We start from the raw sequence: 24,120 nt of genomic DNA on the forward strand, positions 1-24,120 counted from the left end.
AATTTTGTTCCTTCTTTTGGTTTTGGGCTTGACTTGTTCTACTTTTTCTACAAGCTTAAGGTGCAGCATTAGATTATTTGTGTTTGTTCCATTTTCCTGTTGTGAGGATTCACTGGTACATTTTTCCCTCTGAGTACTGCTTTCATTGTGTCCCACAAGTTCCAGTAAGTTATATTAGCTTTTTCATTCAATTGTAAATCTCTTATAATATTTTCTTCATTTTTTTCCCTGTGACCACTGGTTGTTTAGGTGATTGTCATTTAATTTCCATGTATTTATGTAGTTTTCATGGGTTTTTTGTCATTAATTTCTAACTTTATTGCACTATGATCAAATAATGTATATGGTAAAATTTCAATTCTTTTGCATTTACATAAGTATGTTCCATGGGCTAGTATATGGTCTATTTGAGATACTGTCCCATGTGCAGCTGAGAACATGCATTCTGATGATGTTGGGTGGAACAGTCTATAAACATCTACTAAATGGACCTGTTCACACGTTCTGTTCAGTTCTGTTATTTCTTTGCTTTTTTTTTTTTTTTTGTCTAGTTGATCTGTCTCTTTGTGACAATGAGTATTAAGGTCACTGTTATAATTCTGTTATTGCTTATTTGATTTTTCATGCCTACTATTATTTGTGTTATGTAGTTGAGTGCTCCCATATTTATTTCATACAAGTTTATGATTGTTATGACTTCCTCTTGAAGTTTTCCCCTGATTAGTATTTAGTGATCTTCTTTATTTTTTTTTTTAATAATTCTTGGTTTGAAGTTTAGATAATCTGCAAATAGAATAGTTACTCCTGCTGTTTTCTGGGTTGCTTCATTCTTTGCCTTTCAGTTTATGAATTTACTAGAAATGTATTTCACGTGTACAGCATGTTGCTGTATTTTGTTTCTTAATGTACTCAGACAGTCTAGTGTTGTTGTTTTTTTGTTTGTTTGTTTTTGATTGGTGAATTGAGGCCATTTTCACTGATTTTCATAACTGACATGTATTGACTTCCTGTTGTTGGTTCCCTACATTTTCTCTCTAAGCATTTGCCCTGCTTGGAGGTTTCTTTCTCTTGTTGTTGAAATTATGATCATTTTTACCTCTTACAGTGCTCTTTTTAGTGTTGGCTTGGTGGTCATGAATTTCTTCAGTTGTTCTTTGTCATGGAAATATCTTATTTCTCCATCGAGTTTGAAAGATAGTTTTGCAGGATACATCTATCTGGATTTGATGGCGTTTTCTTTCAGAAATTGAAATACTTTACTTCAAGCTCCCTTCTTGATTTAAAGATTTGTGCTGAGAAGTCTTCCATGATTCTTATGGGCTTTCCTTCATAGGTGATGTGTTTCTTTACTTTAACAGCATTTAATATTCTGCTCTTGTGCTAGCTATGATCTTATTTATAGGAGCAAATTTATTTTAGTCATGGCTAATTGGAGTTCAGTATGGCTCACTTATCTGTACATCAGATTTTTTCCCATGCTTGGAAAATTTTCTGCTGTTATTTCTGCAAATAGTGTTTTTATGCCATTTGTGTTGACTCCTACTTTTTTGCTGACATCTATCACTCTTAAATTATTTTTCTTTGCATCGTCTTGCACCTGTTGAATTGTTTTCTCCTGATTCCTTGTTATTTTTAAAGGCTATATCCTTTGATAATCTCTAGCTTCCATCCTGTCTTTAAGGTGCAACAGTCTATCCTTGTTACACTCCAGCAATTTTGCCAGCTTTCAGTGAATTTTTAATTTCCTGAATATCTCTTTGAATATGTTTCATGCACTCTAATTATTTCCTATGTTGTTCACTCAAGGCTTCCATTATTTTCCTGTTTTATTTTTTATCTATGTCTTCATTAGATATGCTCAAAATTCTTTCATAATGATGTCATTTCTTTTATTTTTCTTAATCTGTGGTATAATTCTGTTCCAATTTCCTTTAATCCTCATAGAGTTGTTTATTTTAATTAGTATCATTTCATAAATTTCAGGCGTGCCATTTCCAGTTTCTTCTATGTTGATGACTCAGGTTTGTTCTGTGTGGGCTGGAGGTTTCAGATTGCCTTTTGCTCCTTCATTTTGTCATTTTCCTGGGTTCCTGTAGTGAATCTAATTAAGTCCAAGGTACTTACTGTGTTGATTAACTGTCCCATGGTGTAAGGAGTGGGCCAGGCACCTGGGTTTTTCTGAACTGAGTTTCACTGGGTGATAGAAAAATGATATATGGAGCTTCTGCTCTCTCAGCTCACTGGGGCTACCCTGATTGCAAAGGGTCTCAGGTTGGAGCTTTTTCCCTGTGGTGCTCCACTGTTGGTGCCTGTGTGCTGCACTGGACCAGGCAAGGCTTTGCTCCTCCAAGATCTATTTGGCCATATCAGGTGCTTCCCCAGTAAGTGGTGGCAGGGTGCTGTACTGGACTGTGTAGGTTTGGCTCCTCCTGGATCTGTGCAACATACTGGGAGGCACCCCCAAAGTATGCACTGGTGAATTGTGCTGGGCTGGATGGTGCTTGGTTCCTCAGAGGCCCTCATGGTTGGCTAGGATGATCATCTGATGGATGACACTGGTACAGTGAGCTAGGCTGGGCAGGGCTGAGATCTTCTGGGACCTCTGAGGTTGGTTGGAGTGCTCCTTTGATGGGTAGTGCCCTGGGGCATTGTGCTGAGTGGGGTTCAGATCCCCTGGGACTGGAGTAGCTGGCTAGCCTCTCCCCCTGTGCATGGTACTTGGGCACTGAGCTGGGCTGGTTGGGGATCAGAGCCTCTGGGATCTATGTGGCTAGCCAGAACACACCCTAAAAGATGACACCCAGATGCTCTATATGACAGTTTTGTAATCATTTTTTATAAATATATTTTGGGTTGTGGAACAAATCATCTGCATTTTCATTACTTGTGGAGAAATTTACTTTGACATACAGGTGTTTAGTATTACAAACATGTTTCTATATTGAATTATGCTCACAAACCAAGGTTTTACTGTACTGAGTTGTTTAGATTTGGGCACAAGAAAAGTTATATGAGAAGTTACATAGATAATTTGAGAGTCTGCATTCTCTATAGCAGGGGCTGGCATACTTTTTTTCTGGAAAGACCAATAGCATATTCTATTGATGTTGGAGACCATATCTTCTGTATTGCAAGTACTCAACTGTACTGTCATTATCCTACAGTCGCCAAAGGCAGTATAAAAATGACTAAAAGAGCCTGGATACCATATAGTAAAACTTTATTTTTTAAAAATCGGTAAGCTAAGCTTGGTTTCATGATTGTAGTTTGCATTTCCCTGTTCTAGAGAAGACTGATTTTGCCTCTGATAAATGAATAATGAAAGAGTGCCAGTAATCTAATATCTTGAGTGGTGATCTGTATCTAGTTCCTCCAAACCTTAGAGTTTAGAACATGGTGTGTTAAGCCCAATACTATGTGGATCTGATAATTTTTCATTGTGTCAGGCTAGTCTGTGCATTGCAGAATGTTTAGCAACATCTATAGTCTCTGGTCTTTTATACAATAGCATATATTTGCCTTTTAGTTATGAAAAGAAAAACTGTGTCTGAGATTGCCAAAAATATAATTTAGGGCAATGAAATTGCCTCTTACTTGAAAACCACAGAATTGAACATAGATTACCAAGATCACCTGAGAGTCATTTAGTGATTAGATCTGAACCCCATTTTTTGTTCTCTAAAGCCATGACTATGAAAGGTCTGCTCAACTTGTCAACTCTCATTCATCTCTTCAAAAATGTGATTATTATTTTAGTGTGAAGCATTCCCAAATGTTGATACCATGTCTTCCATGTTCTTCTCTTCAATCTTGGCACACTATTTTTATCTTGTACACTTTTTCTAGTTTTTATTTCAGCTCACTTTTTAAAAGCTTAATAGTCTCACTACCAAAAGTAAAGCCCTAAGTATGTGACACTTTAAATAAATTTTTTTCCTAAAACAGTTACACACGTAGAAAAATACTATGCTTTCACTATCATTATTAAACTTTGTCTCTTAGTAAATATAATGGTCAGTGGTGAAAAAAATTGGTATTTTTTCAATATATTTTAAATAGATACCAGTTACAGTAAACATGAAATTAAATTTATCAGAACTTTTCTTTATAGAGAAGTCAATGAATTCTAAATATTATCAAATTTAAAACTAAGCAATCCAGTTTCTGTGAGAAAAATGAATAGCCATAATGTTTTCAGATTATTGTTGAAAAGTTTGTAGGACACATAAATAGAAATAAGTTGTTAGTCATAATCTAGCACAAAATTAAAACAAGGAGTTCATTTAAGGATATTAGAATGTTAATACACAAAATTATTTATATAAAAATGGATTGAGAAAAATTGATTTGCTTAAAATAATGCCAATTAATTTTTTAAAGTTTTAATTATGTGATTGTCAGAGATCATGTGGTTGACAAAGCTGGTTCCTTTACTTTAAAACACCCTGATTCAGTCTCTCTGAGGCATCATAAAATAACTGACAGGAAATGTTTTTGGACACATTTTATGCAAAGAATAATTTTTTATATTTTATATGCATTAACTTGGGTAATCCTTATAGTAAGCATGTGACAATGGTACTAGTATTCTTCTCAGAGAAGAATCAGGTGAGAAACTAGATTTATATGTACATTATGAATGCACATGTACTGCTTACATTTCATGAATTTTGCTTGAAAATTAGAATTACAGATTTGTCATGATAAATTCCATTTAACTTACAAAATTACTGTTAAACTTTAGTTGTGTGTAACTTTGTAAAATTTTGTAATAAACATTATATGTTGAAAATAATATTGTAAAGATTACCATTTTCCTCAAATGTTTGGATATCCCCGTATATCTAAATTTAAAACTACTTATGTTCTTTTATTGCCTGTAAGCAGAGTTTTGGCCAATCTATGTCAAGTAACTCACATATTCCATTAATCAGAGTTGCTTTCTCTCAAATACATGTTTTTCAAAATACTCTCTTCTGGCTTGTCATAAAAATTAGGAGCCTAGTTTTACAAAAGAATTTTATAATTAATGCATCTTTTTGTTTGTTTGTTTGTTTGTTTGTTTGTTCCAGGAATCAAACTCATGACCTTGTACTTGGCAGGCAGGTGCTTATGCCCCTGAGCTATATACCTGGCCCTAGCATGTATCTTTAAATGTCATGAAGCTAATCCTTAATGGCCCTTGATCTGATTCTTCTTTAATCATAAAACTTGGGATAGAATGTCAGAGACTACACTAACAGTAATAAACATTCACCAAGTGCTTGTCTGTATTCTTCTAGAGATGTGAGGGTCACTAAAGAAATTTAAGTTTTGGTGCTTATACTCTAAAGGCATTCAGAGTTTTTGACCTCCCAAGGTGCAAAAACATAAAGTAGATCAATTAAGTGCTTTATAACAGAAGTTCTAACAAAACCTAAAGGAAAATGTCCAATAAGTTAGAGAAGGCCAAAAGTTATGTTTAACTGAGAGAAGACTTGAGTGGGACAATCTAAAATAGGTAAGCACTCTGCTGTTTGAGGGAAAGGACCTCAGACATCACAGAGTTCTTTATTTCCTGCTCCACCTGCTTCTTTGAGGATTACAGTCAGGCTCAGCCTTAGCAGACCCACATACCTGTCTGAGCGCTTAATGGGAAAATCCTTCTCATCAATGGCAAAAAGGTCCCGAAGTTTGAGTACATGTGGCTTGTTTACAGAGTTGAAAGGCTACAAGCTAGATTTTTCTCCTTCTTGCTGTCGCCTTTGCTAATACTGGGGAAATATTTATTTTTATTTTACTGAAAGAACACGTGCCAGTAATGTTCTCCTAACTGCATTCCTTGAATCAGATCTTTTCTTACATCTACTATTTTTACTCCTATATTTTTTACACTCCGATTTCATATAGGTATGTAGTAGAAGTGGGCAAAGGGAAAGTTTGGAATCAAACAAAAGAGCACAGTTCTTACTACCCTGGATTCCTATGAAGGCAATTATTGTGAGGCCAGAGGGGGGAGGGGAAACAAAGAATCAAATCCTTAAGAGAGAATACAATGCAATTTTTAAAAGTTATCAGCAGTAGACCAATGAGCGTCCAGTGTTCTGGGCCCATTAAGTGCCCAGATCTAAAGTATTTAAAGAGCAATAATTTAAAGTATTTTTATTTGTAGTTACTTAAACACCTCTTGTTTTTAGGTTTTAATTCATTTATCACAGAAATGCTAACTTAGTCTGTCCAAACAGTAACTCAACCCTTTAAAAAAGATGCTGAACTCTGCTACCAGCACAGCCACACATATACATGCATACGCTCCCCGGTAGTCTCTGTTTCCCAGGAAGTAAGTGCCTGGGTTTTAGCATTCTGAATAGAACTTACTTAACTATTACTATGGTTAGGCAGTTAGTCTAGCTGTGTAATTACAGTCACAGAGACCTGAATTTGAAAACTAAATCTTTTGTTTAGCAATCATGTAAACTTAGGTAAGATGGTTGATATCTTTTTTTGGAGTAGAGGGTACTGAGAGTCGAACCCAGGAAACATCATAAAGCCTTACTCTCCTGCTATGTAAAACAAAAGAGTAACAGTAATCCCTGCCTAATAGTTTGTAGGTAATTCACACATGTATCACAATGACTGGCACATAATAAACTGTATAAAACTATGTAAAAGTGTATATGTATACATAATATATACATATATAACAATTTTGTATATAATATTTGATACTCCAAAATAAAAAAAGATTTAAAAAACACAATTTGTCAATAAAACAAGAAAATCAGCCAATACCAGATTTAAAAATTGGACTTAATTATACATAAAATATATGTCACAGAACATATGTATATATTCACAGAGAATTGAATGTAGATATTTATTAAGATTTAGATATTTATTCTAAAAGGTGTGGGAGAAATAAGATGGAAAACTGAACATTCAAAATAACATAGCAACGGTACCTAGAGGAGCACTGGAATCCTAAAGACAGTAGGATGATGTCTTTAGTGTAAATAAAGCAAGTAACAACTGAATTAGTATTCTCTCACCAATGAAAATACTCTTCAAAACAGAAAACACATGATGATTTTTTTCATATAAAAGCTTAAGTCTTTGGCAGCAGGAAGCATTCATAAAAGAAGATTGTTCAATGTTCTTCAGATGGAAAGAAATTTATTTTGAATGGCAGCTTGGATATACAAGAGGGAAGGCAGACGGATAGAAAGATTTGTGAAGTCAAGTATCTAAATGTATAGTGTTGCTCACATAAAACAGTACTAATAACATATTGAAAAATTTAGAATAAAAAAGAATAATAAACAAGAAGTGGCAAATAATTTATGTTCTAAAGGTTAGTATTACACACGCATATATGTATATATCTTGATTTATTTCTTTTTTTTTTTTACCACAAATGTTTTTCTCTAATAAATGTTTTGCACTCTTAAATCTATATCAGTGTCCGCTCCCTGGAAAAACAAAGCTGTGATGAGTTTTCTTTTTCTTTCTTTCTTTCTTTCTTTCTTTCTTTCTTTCTTTCTTTCTTTCTTTCTTGATGTTGTAATTCAAACTCAGGACCTCATGCAATGTCCTCAACTATAAAAGCCTAGTGTCATTTTTATTTTTGAAATCATACTTTCATTAGTACTACAAGAGTTTCACTTGGTCTGTATTCTTACAAAAATATAATAATGTCAGTTATATTAACTTGAACCACTTTGATCTTATGTGGTATGTAGTATTCTATCACTGAAGTTGTACTGTACATTTCTGCAATAGACAATAGTGTTAAAAATCTTTTCATATTTTTTCAAAGTTACATGAAATGCCTTTTTATGTTCTCTCCCCTTTTTGGCTGGTTTTCCAGTAGTAATTTTTATTGTGGTTTTATGTTCCTCAAAACATTATGGTGACAGACACGGGCATAGCTAGACTGGATCCATGTTTGTCACCATGCACTAAACTGAAGTCAAAATGGACCAAAGATCTAAATATTAAAACAGAAACACAACACCTGCTAGAAGACAAGGCAGGTAAAAATCTTAAAGACACAAGGGTAAGCAGAAGGTTCATGAACCAAAACCAAATCACATGAGAAATACTTCAAAGAATCATCAAATGGGTTCTCATCTTATTAAAAGTTTTTACATGTCAAAACAAATCAAGAACAAAGTAAAAAAGAAAACCCATGAATTGGGAAAAAATCTTCACCAACTGTCCCTCAGAAAAAGGACTCAGAAAAGAACATATAAGGAATTTTAAAAAATCAGGTCCCCCAAATTCAAAGACTCAATCTAAAAATGGACATTGGAGATGAATGCACACTTTTCAATTAAAGAAATACAAATGGTAAATAAATATGTGAAAAAATGTTCAAAGTCATTGACCATTTGAGAAATGCAAATTAAAACAACACTAAGATTCCATCTCACCCTAGAAAGAATGGCTATCATCAAGAAATCAACCAATAACAGATGCTGAAAGAGCTGTGGGGAAAAAGAAACCCTTCTCCATCGTTGGTGGGAGTGTAGCCTGGTATGACCACTGTGGAAATCAGTGCGGAGATTCCTCAAAAATCTAGGACTAGAGGTTCCTTTCAAGCCAGCTATTGCCCTTCTGGGTATCTTCACAGAAGAATTGAAAACATCATACAGTGATGATATACATGAACCTACATTTGTAGCTGCACAATTTATAATAGCTAAGTCTTGGAAACAATTCAAATGCCCATCAACTGCGGAATAAATTTTTAAAAAGATGTGGTATTTATATACAGTGGAGTACTAGTGAGCTATAAAAATGATAAATTCGAAACATTTGTTGGTAAATGGATGCAACTAGAAAACATACCTGTAAGTGTAATAAATCAGACTCATGTGTAAACACGATATTGTCTCCCTATTGTAATAAACTGAAAGAGTGAGATCTTAAATCCACAATAGATAGTATGAAAGGGAAAGAACAAGTGAGATGGGGAAGAAGAGAAAAGAAAAGAGGAATAATGCATATATATATATATATATGTATATATGTATATACATGTACACACATGCATATATTTAGCTGAGATAATTGTGCTCCTATTCCTATTAGTTCATAAAAAGAAAACGTGAGTACTTATGTTGCTTGATCTGTTTTACATGCTCTAATTTGTAATCTGACCAACTATTTTGAAAATAACAATATGCAATAGTGACCATTGTCAATTTCCTGTCATCTTGTTTTGAAATCCTGTATCATTTTTATTGCTCTGTTTTATCTTTACTGTTTTGTTTTCTTTTAATCTCTTTAAAATAAAATAATTCTGTATAGAATTTCTTTGAGGCATGAAGTTAAATTGTGTTCTATCAGAACGGAATTGCACTTTGATTCACTGTGAATCTGCTGCCAACTACTGTAAACAAATGGTTGAATGCAGAGGCAGTATAAGGGAGGGTGGATATTTGGAATCTCTTCTGAAACTGAAATTACTATGAATTTTGACTAGAATATCTCATCTTTTCTTTTCTTCCTCTCAAAGCTAAAAGTAAGGCAGATGAAAATCTCCAGTGCCTTTCTTTCAGAGCAATTTTTTGTCCTGAATTAAAGCCATTGAGAGCACTGTCCCTCAGGATCTAGCTTGCTAGGAGAGGTCTACCAGTTCAGCCTTTCCCCTTGATTGACTCAAGGGTTTGTCTCCTTCCCACCCAAGTGAGCTCATTACAACAGCTCTTGGCTATCAAAGATTAGGAGATAAGCTCCAGGGAAATTTTCATCCCCATGACTCATTAAATTCCACAAATCTTGTTTTCTTATCATATCTAGTTAGTGGGTAGAGGTGTTCTGGTGAATGTTTAACAGTCAGATCTCCAGGAAAAAGGAGAACCTGCCCTTGGAAAACCCCAGATTCATAGTGTTTACCAATTCCTATGGTAGAAAATAGTCCCACTATGATCAATTTCAAGTTACTGATGTAGCCTCACTGAACACAGTGTGAGGCAGAAATATGCAGTAGCACACAATTCTATAATAACTTTACAGTTATAATTGATGTGATTATATTAAAATTCATAAGCAATAGTACATTTGGTAAGTGATTACAAAGTTGTATGCTTTAATATTTATTACTGTCAATATAATTTATTTATTTATATGTTCACTTAATTTAACTTTAAAGACTGGCAGATCTTTAAAACTGGCTTAGACAGTTTTAAAATTTTAAAAGACAATTTTTTTGTAAATCTAATGCAGTTCTACTGACTTCAAGGAATTAATTTTCATTTTTTAATTCTATCAACATTTTTATGTGTGCTACACTATATACCATATCTGAAACTGGAGTCTTTTGAATGTATTCTCCATGTATTTGATCCACACAACAGCGCTAGAGATTTTGTACTATCACTGAGCCCATTTCAGAGATAAAGAAATTAAGTCACTGAGAAACTAAGTTACTACAGCTTCAAAGAAAGTAACAGAGCTAGCACTTGGATCCAGATAATATAGTATTCAGGGCTTATTTTTTAACTATAAGCTACCATTCTTCTCAAATGAATAACCAAGACAGATTTTTGTTTTTCATTCATTAGGTTTAAAGGAGGAAAAACCATTCATGTTATTTTTTATTTACTAAGGAAAATTCCAGAAATGCATCCTAACCTATAAACAAGACCTTCAGAGAAATTCCATCTCAGTGTCTCAACTAGAAGGACCACAAACAAAAGAACAATGAAATTTGCTCCATACTCAAAGCACTATTTTAGCCAGAATCCAATTGAATAACTGTTAAAAATAGTCTAATCAAGAAACATTTTATAAAATAATTGGTCTGTTCACTTGAAAAATACTCATTTACTATATACTAAAAGAGAAAAAATTATTTCAGATTAAGCATGACTGAAAAATGGAACAATAGAACATAATACATGAATTTTGGTTCATTTTACTATAAAAGACATTACTGAGACAACTAGTTAAATCAAGATTAGTACTATAGATGACATCATCATACCAATGTTAATTTCTTTATTTTGATAATTATTCTGGGTTAAATGAGAATTTTTGCTTGTGGGAAAAAGACCAGAAAGTATTTAAGGCAAAAGGTCATCATAAGCAACTTACTCTTATGTTCAGAAAAAACAATATAGAAATATAAAGAAAAAATTACACTATGTTTGTATCTCTGCATACACGCACACATACACACACGCACACACACACACACAGAAAGAGAAAGTCAAATGTAGTAAAATACTGTTTGGGAAAGCTGAGTCAAAAGACTATTTTCTACTCTTGAAACTTTCAGTAAGCTCAATGGAATTCCTAAATAAAAGATTAAAAATCAATAATTGGAAAAGAACACATGGAACTCTATTCTCATGTTCTGTCATGAATGTAATTCAACACTTCTAAAGCATGTATCTATTTCAGTGTCCGTCTCCTGACTTCCACATTACCTTTGAACTTCAATTCCATTGTAATTCTGAGAAGTCCTCAGAGTGGTCTGACAACCTCAAATTTTGGTCACTGGTTAGGCTCTGATTTGGCTGTGATTGTTTGAGTTCTCATAGTTGGCACACTCAGGATAATGAGAGAACCACAAACAAACAAAACTTAAATAAAACAAAACTAAAACTAAAACAAAAAAACCTGGTTGCATGATTTCCAGTATGTGCAAGATTTCCGCTGTTCTAAGTTCAGCTAATGATTGCATTGAATCAAAACGTGAGAGCAACAAATAAATTGCCTCATATCACAAAGAAAGTTAACATCAAAGTCTAAAATGCCACAGTATTCAATAGGTTAAATGAATTTTATATTTTACAAATCAAGTTGATCCATAAAGTGTCGTCTTCATATTAAATACTAACTCCATAAACATTTTCCAAAATCTCTATTTCTTTTAATGGGTTTTGCATCTTTCTGGCTTGTTAGTAGCAATCTTGTGTTTTGGAGTGACAGTTTAAAGGTTAAGGACTTGGTTTTGAATCATTTATTGTTCATTGTAGCACCATAATTGCAACTTTAAAAAGCCAAAAAGACAATATTTTTGTTTAAAACTGTATCTTAAGATACTAACAGCTTTCATCACCTTTTCCAAGAAGAATTTCTCTAGAGGAAATGGAGAGATCTGGTTTTATGTTATTTAGGTCATTTAATCAGAAAGCAAATAATTTGTCTTTGATGGTGCCCTTGCCAGAAGATCCCTAACTCATTAGTGTGCTATTAATGAAGCTGGATTTTAAAGCAGGTGTTGTTAAGTGCAATCAGAGCAGCTTTATTAAGCTGCAAATTGTCTTGCGATGACAAAGGAAGTCAGATTGGTCCATATGCAGTTAACCTTTGTCTGTATGCATGACTTGGCTGATTAAACAGCAATTGATAATGACCTTCAGTCTGGCAAAGCTAGGAAAAGGTGATGTCTGATGTTGGCATTCATTGTGTTTGATGTGAGTGACAGGCAGTCAGTCTCTTTAATTTAGAAATCTATAATGCAATTTCAAAATTAACCAATACTGCAGTGCAATGAACCACTAATTTATGTGTATTAAACTGGTATTTTGATGTGCATGTTATTTCAGAGTAGAACACTGTTGCTCTTGAGGTTTAATGTTGAGGTAAAGTTGCTTTGACCATCCTGAATAGCGAGTGAAAGAAGTCTATGGAAAGATGAGAAAGTTGGTTTGAGGGATTTATTACTTTCTTTACTATGGATACAAAGGATGCAGACTCTGGCCTGGTAAGTTAAAGACAGTCCCTGCTTCTGATGAGTTCATAATGGGGTGATAGACAAGCACACCCAATTTTATTTCAATGTATTCAGTGAAATAGCGGTTTATCATTAACACCTGAGAAAAAATGCTTTCTGTCATTCTCAGGATCTCAACTGATCCTAAAACTGTGAAGGAAGATGTGGCACACAATGAGGAAATTTTAATTTATAGAGGATATGTTATATGGTAGATGTTTCCTTCATGCAACTTCATGGAATCCTGGAAGCAATTCTTAGATAAATACAACTGGCCTTGTTTTACAGATAAAGAAAATAATTACTCATTGTGAGTTGAATATTTTCCTTGAACTCAAGTAATTAGTAAAGATCTAATCAAGCTCTGTTTGTCTCTAAAAGACTCAACATCATAAATCACCAAGTAGAAACCACTAAAATATAAAGAATAAGCCAATGGCAAAATTTAAATCATTTGTACTATTCTTATGAGTGTGTGTATTTGTGTACTTTCTAATTTGTTTAGTTTGAGGAACACAATAATAGGTTATGTTGTCTTAAAATCAATTTTGAACAATGGTTTTTGTCTTGTGTCATTATACATTTGCCTCATTTTTTGCATTTTCATATTCCTGGACATTCCACAACTTTATCATTTATTATAGCATCTGTCCTTTGCATGTAATAGCTTTTATAAAGTACTTCACTAAAATATATATAGCATAAAGTGGTCATAGCTTGAAGTTTTGCTAAAACCTATTCTTGCCAGTTTGGGATTAAGGATGTTTTATTCTGAGGTATGTTAATAAATGTGGTGGGAGTAAATAGGTTTGTTTAACTGTTAAACAAAGCTATAAAGGTTTCTTTCTGAATGCAGAAGCTTTAATATGCTAATGATATTGTGACTTTCCGAATAGAGAATTTTGGATTCCACATTTCCCAAGCTTTCTTGACCATCAGGCTCTTTGTTCCTAGAGCCCTAATTAACACTCAGAAGAATTAAATGTGTGCAGAACACAGGGAGCCCCTCCTTGATAAAACATTAGCAACCAAGTATCAGCATAGAGCAGCCAGAGAAAAGAAATAGAGGCAATGATCCTACTCTAGGAAACAGAAAACCCAATGATTGATTTGCTTTTTTCTCAGCTTTGCTAGATCTGTTTTGATTATTTAAACACTGCAACAATCTTAATAAATGATATGATCATTAATCACACAAATATAAGTGATATTCATCTAAATTGCCTAAAGCAAACATCATTACTATAAATATTACTTGAGCTTTCCTGACTCCTACATCTCTTCTGAATGACACTTGAATGAACTATGCATTTTCAGGTTGTAGAAAAGTAATTAAAAGATTAATTGGGGCAAATGGAATGTGAGATTTTGAAATAAATGCTTCAGATTTGCTAAGAGTTGGCTAAAACTCATAAAAGTACCAATTATTTTCAGCTTTACTTGTTATACTATACTGTTCTAAGTTAATTATGGTTGCAATTTTAAAATCATCATCTCAAAAGTATATTTAAAAAGCAACTTGGAGATTAAAATTTCTGATGTACAATCGAGTCAACTGTCAATCATCCCTCACTATCTCTTATGTCCTGGTTAGGACCTTCTGCATTTTGTCTTTATTCTATGACAATATTCTGTTCCATATTCATCTTACTGGTTGCTTCCTGGCAACAGTGCTATGAAATGAATAACACTAAAATCAAACTCTCACCTACAAGAGCATATTTTAAATTATGGATTATCTCTGCTACTCCAAGTTCATTTGCTATGTGATACTTGTTATCGCTGTAGCACTTCCTGTTCTGGTCCTGTTGCTGTTTGAATTTAAGTATCATTGTAACTGTGGGAGCTCACCTGCCCTGTAATTGCCCCATGAAGGCCCTGGCATGTTTCCATGCATGCCCTAGAATAGTATCATTGCTTGGAAATGCTTTCTACTCACAGGGAAAGAAGAAATTCTGGAAGACTGAGGGATGTTATATTTAACAATACATCAAATCAATTTGCCATGGCTGTATGATTATTTTTTTGTCAATCATGTGTTTTCCAGAATTCCTTGGCAAATCACTTGGTCCTAGTCCATTTTTTACAAATCTATTTTATTCTATCTCATACCTAAATTTTCATTCTTGCATCAAAGAGATCCTCCAATTAATATATGATAAAACTTGTAACTGCCCTTAATTACAATGAAGACACCTGCTTAGCCAGATGCCAGTCTCAAGTGGCTTTCACATACAGACTGGAGATCAGCAGATAGACAGCAATGAAATCCGGTCATCTGACCATTAGTACAGAACAGAGTTAACCACATTTTCTCCAAAGTCATTATGTTTTTTTTATATATATATATATAAAAAAAAAACAAAACAAGTAAGTTTGAATAGGAATTCTTTTACAGGTTGAGCCACACTGCAGGTTACAACTTGCATAGGTGAAAATTATTTGGAGATGAGGATAAGAAAAGTGCACTTTGGCTGATAGATGTTTCAGTTTTCTTGAGAAAAGAAATGTCTTTTCCATATCAGAACCGTTTTGTTGCAGTGGTTGCAGGGCTGAGTCACCTGAACAGTAATGAGATACTACATGCAATTTGAAAGAGTAAATGTGTTGCTGCACTATCCCAATTTCTACATTAGAAATGCATTTCAGGGATCCATGAAAGGAAGTCAGTTCATACTGGTAAACTTCAAACTATTATAATACTTTTGAAAAAGGAAAATAAGTCCAAAAATCTTGGAAAGCATCTGTAGGAAGTGTTTGCAGTAGAAGGAACATTGTTATAAATGACCAACTTGTTTTAGATTTCACAGACACTGTCACTGTGTCCATCAGACAGATAAGAATGACACAATATTAATGATGGCATTGCGGAAGCTTCCTAAATGAAATCATAACCATTTTGCTACTTCATTTTATTCATCTTCTTTTACATTTTTTTGTTCTTATTTGGGTTTTTTCCTGTTTTATGAGGTTTTGTCTTTTTACTTTTCTTTATTATTTTGCTTTACATTTAGATGAAAAGCAATGTATCTGGGCATGGTACTGCATGCCTGTACTCCCAGGAGTGTGGGAGGCTGAGGCAAAAAGATTTCAAGTAGCAACTGAGTTTTGACAACGTAGTGAGTTAGTCAGACCCTGTAACATAAAAATGAAAAAGTAACTCAGTGTGAAGCCTCTGCAAATTACAAGAAAAGTATGAAGGAAGAAGGAAGGAAGGAAGGAAGGAAGGAAGGAAGGAAGGAAGGAAGGAAGGAGAGAGAAAGAAAGAAAGAAAGAAAGAGAGAAAAAATGAGAGTGGGAAAGAGAGAAGATGGAAAGAAAGAAAGAAAGGAAAGGAAGAGGGAAGGGATGGAGGGAGGGGTAGGGAGGAATGGAAGACACTGACATTCTAAGATACAGCTATCAGAGTAGTTCCCAGGCCAGGAGCATCAGCCGAGGGAGAAACTGCTGAGAAAAGCCAAGGCTTGGGCGCTATTGTGGACCTACCGCATCAAAAACTGCAAATGTGCCCAGGAATCTGCACCTAACCTAGTATCCACTTACAAATGTAAGCCCTGGTGTAATTCTAAACACCCTACAGTTTGAGAATCTTCTTCTAAACTCTCTGGAAATAGGAGATCATTTCTCAGGGGTCTTAATTTTTTACCTACAAATTGAGGAATGTTGATTATATTCTAAGATATTCTCCAATTCTGTTAATTATACATTACTTATATTAAAGTATAAATTCCAACATAGCAGGTGAGTCTTGAAAGTCAGAAAGCCATGGTTTGAAGTTTACACTCTGCTCCTCAGTACCCGTGTCCTCTCTGACATAGCCTTTTCAGAGCTTTAAACTCCCCACCTACAAAATGCAGAAAATAGATTTTTAAGGAGTCAGATGATGCATGAAGGGTGCTTAGTTGAATATAAGACCTTACTAAACGGTGATTAGGGTTACTTGGGAGTAGAGCTCTAAAGATAGATGATCAAGTCACAGAATTAGAAAAGGGACTTCCAAGTGAATTCCTGCGTGGCAATATAGAAACTTTCAAATTTCCAGAACAAATGGGTATGATTAATTTCATTTACTTATGACTGAAGCTATCAGGAAAGTCATTGGCACAGAAGACATATTTCTCCATGAGAAAAGAAGTGTCTTTTTCTATTTTATTTAGTTGTCACAATTATTTTAAAATTTGGAGGGGATTTGCTGACATTTGAGCGAAGCAATGTGATGCTTATAAAATAATTTCGTAAAAATGTCTTTCCAGCTTTATTTTTGTTTGGTAAAAAAAGGAGACCATAATTGCTTGTACTGTATTTGCAAACAATCCGTGATGAAATCATGCATTAATTGTACAGATGAAAGCATGATGCTGCTTATATTCATCTGTGTTTATCACAGCACCAGACGGTCTGATTGGGAAAGTACTTCTAGCAGGAGAGACTGGGCCACAGCAGCTAAATAGATGCCTGTGTAATGTGAGGTGTTCAGTAGCAGACAGGGCTTTGTTGACCTTTTTTCTAAACACAATGAGTCTATGTGGAAGGCTGTGTGCAGCAGCGCCTAGGCCTCTGTTTTAGTTCTTAATTTCTTTCACGGCATCAAAAGCCTTTTCTATTCAAAAGCTTTGCTTTTTCTTTTACCCCTGAGCCTCTGCAATTGAGGCAGCCCTACAATCTACCAGCAGCAGCCTTTGTTCTGGCCTTTCAGGAGGCTGTGGAACAGTGTGAGTCCTTCCTAATTAGCCTGTGCACCAATGAAATATTCTCTGGGCCAAGAGAGGCTGCAATCCCACAGCCCAAGTGGCAGAAAGGGAGGAATGGCCTCTTTAATTAAGGCCCAACAAAACCAAGCAAAAAGTGGTATTTTGCTCTCTACAAACGTCTTTTTTAAATAGCCATAAATGCTGGCACATCCACATGCTTTTAAAGGGTTTCTGTGCTCTTGCCAATGTACTGCCACTCTGCTCTGACTAAAGATTGCAGACATTTATTGGGCCAGAAGAGTTTGGGACTCAGTGGCCTTAGGCTTGCTTGTGTCTGAGTCTGCATGAGAATTCAAGGTTATGCTGGAGAAAGACTGCGGAGGATCAGAGACGCTCTTTACTTTTGAAAGTGATGCCCACCTTACAAACGACATTTACTCAGGACATTAGCAAATGTCACCACACAAAAACCTCACCAGCACAACAGATGTATTAATTTATTACCTCTCTCTGTTGCTTGTTTCTCTTTTATGCCTTTTTACTGTACTATATCATGTATTTCTTGTGGCACAATAGCAAGAATGTTAAGACTCTTCCCTGAGCATAATGCTATGCACTATTCTTCTTGCCTGTGTGTGTGTGTGTGTGCGTGTGTGTGTGTGTGTGTGTGTGTGTGTGTTAAAACTTTGCTGAGGATGTAGCTTAGTGGTAAGGCATTTACCTAGCATGAGCAAAGCAGGAAAGAAAGAATAAAGATGTGAGGTAAAACCACACCTCCCCTCCATAAGTAAATGATTAGCCTTTGTCTTATTTTCAAACTAAAATTACTTTCCCTTTATTTTAAAAATTATGAATGCTTGCTGCAAAATGTTTGAGAAATGTTTTTCATGTAGAAAAACATAGTGTCTTGGTTATTTTTCTTTTAATGCTGAGACAAGATACAAAACACCCAAAAGTAAGAGAGGAAAGGTTTACTTTGCTTATAGTTTTTGGAGGTTTTGGTCCATAGTTAGTTGGCTGCTAGGCAGGGTGGATTGTACTGGGACAATACTTCAAGGCAGCAACCAGAACAAATCGGAGAGAGAAAGTCTCTTTTCTTTCCTCATATTAACACAGGCCACTCTCTCACCCCTCCATCCACTCCAGCGTGGGTGTAGCACTCATAAAATCTCTGTACCCTCCTCTTGCACAGGATGTGAATATTTATAAAGTAAGGATCTGGTTTCTGCTGAGTCTCTCAGTTAAACTTCTAAACTTCTTAAGTTGACACAATGTATCAACCATAGCAATCCACCCCTTGTTAACTTGGAAACCTGACATATTTCTTTAAATCAGTCTCTGTGCTTATTCTTAGCACTTCACAACTTCAACATTGTAACACAGGTTTATCAATACTTTAGAACCTGTATTAAGTCTATCAACATTATATTACATTAGAACCATAACATTCTGTCCCTGGCCCACCAAAGACTCGTGTATATCCCTTTATATAAAAGGCATTTCATCCATCTCCAAGAATTGCCAAAGTCCTAACAGTTTCAGCATTGATGAAAAGTTCAAGTCCAAAGTCTCCTTCAAGATGGAAGGCAAGCCTTAGCTGCAAGCCCCATACAAATGAAAATAAAGTTAAATACTTCCAACATGCAATGGCACAAGATAAACCTTCCAAGACATACAAATGAGGATGCAAAACATTGGAATCAAAGCAAGTCCAAAACCCAGTAGGGCAAACAGTAAGACACATCCAGCATCTGAAGCACTCTGTGGCAAATTGTGAGCTCCAAAGAGCTTGTGTAGGTCCACCACTATGGCACTTCTAGTGGTTGTAGCCCCTACAGCTTTTCTTTTAGGTCTGCTTTGTTCGCTCCTTGCAGCTTTCCTTAGATGATCCACATTTCTGGCTTTTCCAAACTTCTGGGGTCTCTACTGCACCTTTATCTTCACACTCACAGCTTCACACACTGCCCTCTCAGGTGAACACAACCTGACCTCCCACCTTCTAAAATCATGGTGGAAGCTTTTTAAACCTCAGAACTCTTGAAATCCTGTATGCACCTAAAACCAGCACCATGTGGATGATGCTGAGGTCTGCTGTCAGTTGAAGTAATAGGCAGGTTTCCTCTCTCTTGACTGTAGGGGTCAAGTACCTGAACCACTGGGCACTCTGAATCCAATTCTGAGGAACAAATTTTCTATGCTGCTGTCATTCTGGAACATTGTACACTGCAACTTTCTCCTCAAAGCAAAGTCTTTCACTTTTGTACTTTTGAGGCTGCAAAAGTTGTAGACTTGCTCCTTTCTGTGATGTCTTCAGGCCATCTTTACTATTCTCCTGTTCCTTCTCAGCAATGGAGATCTTAAGCTGTGTCTTGGCAGCCCACAGCTTTATCGGAGCTTCCTTTCTGGCCAAACCAACGCTGTAATTCATCCTTCTGGGCTCTTAGGTTTTATTCACAACATAAATCTGGCTAAAAGTCCCCAACAATAGCCATGCCATGGCCTCAACATTTGACTGCCTTGAAATTTTGTCTGACAGATTAATTATTCCACTGTCCTTAATCTTTGTCTCAGGCAAATTCTCTGGACACAAGCAAAATGTAGACAAACTTTCTGCCAAGCCATAACACGCATCATCTGGACTCCAACAAACAATGCAGTTCTTCTTCCTAGCAAAAGCCTCTTGAGCCTGGTCTTTACCAGCAGGATTTTTATCAGCCTTCTGGTCTTCTCAGCTCTGACCAGAATCTCCCATACAGAACAGCCAAAGGCATTCCAGTGCTCTTCTTCCAGGGAACAGCTCCAAATCTTTCTAACCTCTTCCCATAAGCCATTCCCAAAGGCTCTTGAACCACATGGTCAGGTATAGTCACAGCAATGACTCCACTGGTACCTAATTCTGTCTTGGTTACTTTTCTGTCATTGCTGGGGAAAAAATACACAATGCCCAACATTAAGAAAGGAAAGTTTAATTTAGCTTACAGTTTTGGGGGCTTTAGCCCAAAATCAGCTGTTTGCAAGGCAGGATGGTTTCAAGGCAACAACAAGGGCAAAGGAGAAGAGCAAGCCTCTTTTCCTCCTTAATACTGTACACAAGCCACCCCACCCTTCAGGGCGGGTGTAGTACCCACAGAATCTCTGTACATTCCTCTTGCAGGAGATGAGGATATTTACAATGTAAGGATCTGGCTCCCTGCTGAGTCTCTCAGTAAAACTTCTGTACTTATCAAGTTGACACATGTATCAACCATAACAATAAGAAATATTTTAAAAATTCATTCAAAATCCTATCTTGTAGAGGCAGCAATTATATTTGGTGCTGAAATTAGTCCATCCATATATTTCATGCAAGTTTATACAAATAGAATACTTTCATACACTCTTTCCACTGAACAATATGTGGAAACAGAGTTAAGTCAGCACATATAACTGTATTACTGTTTTTAAGGGCTACAGACTATTGTCTTTTGAAGTACAAAAAGATCATTACTGAATATGATTATTCTGTTTATTTCAATTTAATATCTCATTGGATTTCTTTGACTACAACACATCAGACAATTCTCCCATTAGAGGAGGTTTCTGTCTTTTGAAGATAATATAGTTTAGCTAGAAATATGTGATGAGATAGAAAATTACATGTGTTTTTTCTATAATCAGAAGTACATAAGCATGAATAGTGTTATTATTTTAAACTGTCTATTAGAGTTCTGTTTTTAAACCAACAACTGCATATAATATGCTTTTAGTCAGGGAATATTAGTTCTTTCTTGAAACTTTCTTTGTGAAGGTGCCAAAATAATTTGGTTTGTTTTAAAGTAGTGCTATGATTTAAATCTAAAATGATTCCCAAATGTCTTGTGTTTAAAGTTAGTACTTGGGTAGAGGGAGCAGTCCATAGGAGTGTCAACTGGCAGGAAGTATCTTTGTCCTGCCTGTAAACTGGCAGGATGCATCTTCTCTATCTGCTTCCTGTCACCAATCATGAGAAGCTTTCCCCTCCCAAGCACTTCTACTATTCTTTTTCTGCTTTAGAGTCTTCCAGCTACATGAACTGAACCCACTGAAACTGTGAGCGAAATAAACTTTTCCTCCTTTAAATTGTAAAAGACAGGTGCTTTGTCCCAATGATGACTAATCCAAGTACCTTAGGATTATACTATACTAAATTTTTAATAATTTCACTACAAAGTTGGTCAAAACTTGCAATATGTGTGTGAACCACGACAGTCAGCACCATGCTATATACTGTGAGTAAACGGGAGCAGGAGAAAGCAGAGCTCTGTTTCTCTTTAGTTACTAATATACTTTTATGAATATATAAATACAATATGAATTGGAGAAAGGACAGATTTAAAAGCACCCTACCCAAGAGTTATCATTGGTACTTAGTTACTTATACTGTGTGGCCCTGACATCATTAACTCCTATCTAAAAACATAAAATGTTTCAAGGGAATGCTCTAAGGATTGAGCATAATTCCAATAGCAAGCACTTCAAATTTTAATACCATTAGAAAAGATTTTTTAACTACTCACTATGCTAAATGCTTTGTGTGAAACAAAAAACTAGTTTCATCTTCTTAGCACATCACAGCGCACAGGCAAATTTCACACACATGAGCTCATGATTTAAGTAAAACTCTGAGTTATTGCTGTGCTTATCATCCCCATTTTGCAGTAAAGAAAACTGAAAGTTTAGGGACAAAATAATCATTTCAAACAGGCAAAACATTAAATATCAGAGTTGGAATTGGAATTCATCCATGAATCTTATCTTTGTTAGATTTAGTTTCTTCTTTAAGTGCCTTTGACAAATGTAGTGGAGCAATATTATCCAACAATGGATTCATGAACATTTTGCTGTTTTCTTCATTGTCTGTCTCATCAACAGATATGTGAAAGCTGAGATATGTACATCTATACAAAGTTATCAATCAGGCAAGACTCAGAGAGACACTCTGAAATGAAGTTGTCTAATGTACAATCCACACATCTGAGGATGCATAGAGAACTGTGGGCATGGGTAAGATGGCACAAGAGCATGTGGAGTAAATTTCAGAATGTCATAACATTCTACTCCTGACTCCCCAACTAATTCATGTGCATCCTTTTATGAAAATTACATTAGTCTATCTCTAAAAGTTGCGAACTTCATAAGTTTCAGCAATGCTGAAAAAATCTAAGTCTAAAGTGTTCTTTGAGATTTAAGCCAAGCAAGCTCTTATGAAAATGAAAAGAAAGTTAAACACTTCCAACACACAATGACACAGAATAAAATTCCCATTCTAAAAGGTAGAAATGGGAGAATAGAAAAGAATAGAACTAAGGCAAGAACAAAATTCAACAGGGCAGATGTTCAATTTCCACAGTTCCATTTCCAGCATTCAGAGAGATCTGCGGGGAAATGTAAATTCTAAACAAACTGAGTGGATCCACCCTTATGGTATCACCAGTGGTTGTAACCCTCATGGTATCTCTCTTGGGCTGGCTTTGTTTACCCCTAGAGGCTTGTCTTGTTGCCCACCCTTATCTAGAAGTAAAAATGATAAAGACATTCAAAACAGTCTTGGAAATAGTCCTTAGAGCTGCAGAAAACTCAGTTCAATGATGCCAAGGGTCCCAAGATTTTTGCAAGAAAATGTAGGAGGCTGTGAAGAAAGAAAGGTGTTGATTGCCCACCATGGGCCTGGTGTGGTGCTGGGTATTGATCATACTGTGACATCCTCCCACATGCAAGACCTTGTTTAACTTTGTAATTACGTTGTGAAGTCAAATAAGACTGGAGAAGCTTTGATAACTTGCCAAAAATTTCACACCTTCTAAGTGCTGTCTGATCAGGAACTCTTGGCACTAAGACCCATGTTCAACACCGTTAAATCTATCTACAACAATTCATAGAAATAAGTGACAGGAAAAAATGAAAAATCTGTTTTGAAAGTTCTAATACCTCAGGTAAGATTTGTCTCAGTCGAGTACAGAAGAAATTAAAAAGATAAAAAAAAAACATAGTAAAGAAATACATACAACAGTTACTAATCACTTATTTCCAAAAGGTAATTCTGAATCTTAGGATAACTCCATGTAACCTTATCAGTAAAGACAACTGATTGTCTTTTAATTATTTCCAACAATTTAGAAAATCAGGAGTGGATTATTTCTTGAGGTTCTATGTAACAATAATTTAGTATTTTTAAAAAATTAAAGTATTATATTTTTAGCATTATTTTTCTCTCCTGATAGTTAATATTCTCTTCCTGATTTCAATATTTTTATAGTACCATGAACAAGTCACTTTTTTTCCATAAACCATCCTATTTTTATTAATTCAAATATTTTGATGCTGAGAGTGCCTCTTTGAAAATGTTTTAGAATTTAATGGTATTAGTATTAGAAATTAATGGTATTAGTCTCATCAAAGATCCTCAGTACTCACCTAATTTTGAAATTCAGGAGCTGTCTGTAAGTCAGAGGTTAGTTTTAATAAGGAAAACCTCTAGAAAGAAATGAATATACAGAAGTGAGACACGTGTTTGGTGATCAAGCAATCATAAGCTTTGATAAAAGACATCCTCTGTGATTAGAAGACTATGCACAGTAGTTGTGCTCCTTTTCCTCAGTTTTCTTTAATGCACTTCTTTTCTCAAGTAAGCTGCTTTGGGTCAACACTAGATTTGACAAGGAAGGATCTTAGTAGGTCTAACATAGATCTGCTTAATGCCATCCA

Source organism: Cavia porcellus, unplaced genomic scaffold (assembly GCF_034190915.1).
Source record: "Cavia porcellus strain 051 isolate PalLab524CR breed Dunkin Hartley unplaced genomic scaffold, mCavPor4.1 scaffold_12, whole genome shotgun sequence".
NCBI classification, from domain to species: Eukaryota; Metazoa; Chordata; class Mammalia; order Rodentia; family Caviidae; genus Cavia; species Cavia porcellus.